We start from the raw sequence: 2,500 nt of genomic DNA, 5'->3' as shown, positions 1-2,500 counted from the left end.
TTTCTCGCCCTCGCTCCCTTTTCGGCCGGGTTCTCCGTCGGGACCCTCGGTTCCCTTCTCGTTCTCTACTCTCGCGCTTCTCCCCCTTCTCCGAGCCGCCTCGGGGAGGACGGTCGGGAAGCGCGGAAGGCGTACGCGGGCCCCGGTGGGGACGCCCCCACACACCCTTCGCTCGCGAGGGACCCGCGCCGCACCCTCCGCGCCTCCGTCGTCTCCTCCCCGTAGGGGGTAGGGGCTCGGGACAGACCGGGGGTAAGAAAAAAAGGGATAGCCCGGCGGCGGAGTGGAAACGCCAACCGCCGCGGCCGCTTTCCCGCTGGGAAGCTCTCGTGAGAAAAAAGGCCGCCCTCGGAGAAGATCTTTGTGCTTCCCGGCACGGGGAGCGATTCGGACGACGGGCCCCCTCGCGCGACCCCCCCCCGCCGGTAGACGGCCGGGAAGTCGCGGGGTAGGTCCCCGCCGTTCGCCCGTGCGGGTCGTCGGACCGCTTTTCGACGCTCGGGTCGTTTCAAACTCGCCACCGCGAGGCCGCCCGCCTCCTCGGGAGGGCGGGGGCGGCCGGCGCGCTCGCGCCACCGTAAGGAGGGTGAAACCCCGGGTGTGGGGGAGGAAGGGGCCGCTCGCCTGTGACCGGCGCGGGCTCCAGAGCCCGGGCCGAGCGTGCGGCGCCACCTCCCCGCCCGGGAGCGCTTCGCCAAATCGATCGGAAGAGGACGACGCTGGGCCAGAAGGGAAGGGGGTCTTTCGGACCGGAACCTTCATCCCAGGGCCCGCCGGATGGCTGCGTACGTCGTGGGGGCGCTCTGACTCCGGGCCCCGCGCCTGGCAAACTCCCCACCGGGAGCTGCGGGAGAGGCCAGAGCGCGTACCCGCAACCGGAAGGGGTCCCCGAGCCGCAGTTCGCGCATCGCTCGGAGTACCGGTTCGTCGAGGGGAGCGTTCGAAGTCTGGAGAGGCGCTCTTCTCTCACATATATCTCCCGGAGGCGTGGGATGAAGTGTCTTTGGGCGGTTGGGAGCCCCCCCCGCGTAAGCCGGGTCGGTCCCGCCAACTACCCGCCCCCCTGGAACTGCCGGGCGGACGCGGCAGGCAAATTCGACCCCATCCCGGTTCTACGGATTTTTTTGCTCCTTTGGCTCCCCCTCTGGCCGCTTTGGGGTACTGCAACCGAGGACCTGCCGAAACGCGTGGAACTGCCCGTCGGATTCGAGTTAAGAGGCGTCAACCGTGGAAGTCTGAACGGTCTGAAAAATTTTCTAAGTCCCAAGGACTCTCCGGCGTGATTCTCTGGAGCCCTTTTCGGCTTGCGAGGCTGCCCGACGCCCCTCCCGGATGATGGAAGTCTGACGGAATTTTTTTTTTTGACCGATTTCTCCCAACTGCCGGGGAACATTGGGAGAGATTGTCTGGAGCCCCGCTCGGGCTCCCGAGGGCCCCGACACCCCCCCGGATGATGGAAGTCTGACGGAATTTTTTTTTTTGACCGATTTCTCCCAACTGCCGGGGAACATTGGGAGAGATCGTCTGGAGCCCCGCTCGGGCTCCCGAGGGCCCCGACACCCCCCCGGATGATGGAAGTCTGACGGAATTTTTTTTTTTGACCGATTTCTCCCAACTGCCGGGGAACATTGGGAGAGATTGTCTGGAGCCCCGCTCGGGCTCCCGAGGGCCCCGACACCCCCCCGGATGATGGAAGTCTGACGGAATTTTTTTTTTTGACCGATTTCTCCCAACTGCCGGGGAACATTGGGAGAGATCGTCTGGAGCCCCGCTCGGGCTCCCGAGGGCCCCGACACCCCCCCGGATGATGGAAGTCTGACGGAATTTTTTTTTTTGACCGATTTCTCCCAACTGCCGGGGAACATTGGGAGAGATTGTCTGGAGCCCCGCTCGGGCTCCCGAGGGCCCCGACACCCCCCCGGATGATGGAAGTCTGACGGAATTTTTTTTTTTGACCGATTTCTCCCAACTGCCGGGGAACATTGGGAGAGATTGTCTGGAGCCCCGCTCGGGCCCCCGAGGGCCCCGACACCCCCGGAAAATCATGGAAGTAGGAAAATTTCGATTTTTCGTCTAAGTCCCAAGGACTCTCAGGCGAGATTGTATGGAGCCCCGCTCGGGCCCCCGGGGCCCCGTCACCTCCGGAAGTCCGCGGGGGCCTGAAACTTTCCAGTTTTCATCCAGGCGCCGAGGGCAGTAGGGCGAGAGCGCCCGGGGCCCCTCGGGCCCCCGGGGCCCCGTCACCTCCGGAAGGTCGCGGGGGCCTGAAACTTTCCAGTTTTCATCCAGGCGCCGAGGGCAGTAGGGCGAGAGCGCCCGGGGCCCCTCGGGCCCCCGGGGCCCCGTCACCTCCGGAAGGTCGCGGGGGCCTGAAACTTTCCAGTTTTCATCCAGGCGCCGAGGGCAGTAGGGCGAGAGCGCCCGGGGCCCCTCGGGCCCCCGGGGCCCCGTCACCTCCGGAAGGTCGCGGGGGCCTGAAACTTTCCAGTTTTCATCCAGG

Source organism: Anomaloglossus baeobatrachus, unplaced genomic scaffold (genome assembly GCF_048569485.1).
Source record: "Anomaloglossus baeobatrachus isolate aAnoBae1 unplaced genomic scaffold, aAnoBae1.hap1 Scaffold_3593, whole genome shotgun sequence".
In the NCBI taxonomy this organism is placed as follows: Eukaryota; Metazoa; Chordata; class Amphibia; order Anura; family Aromobatidae; genus Anomaloglossus; species Anomaloglossus baeobatrachus.
This window is presented reverse-complemented; position numbering follows the sequence as displayed.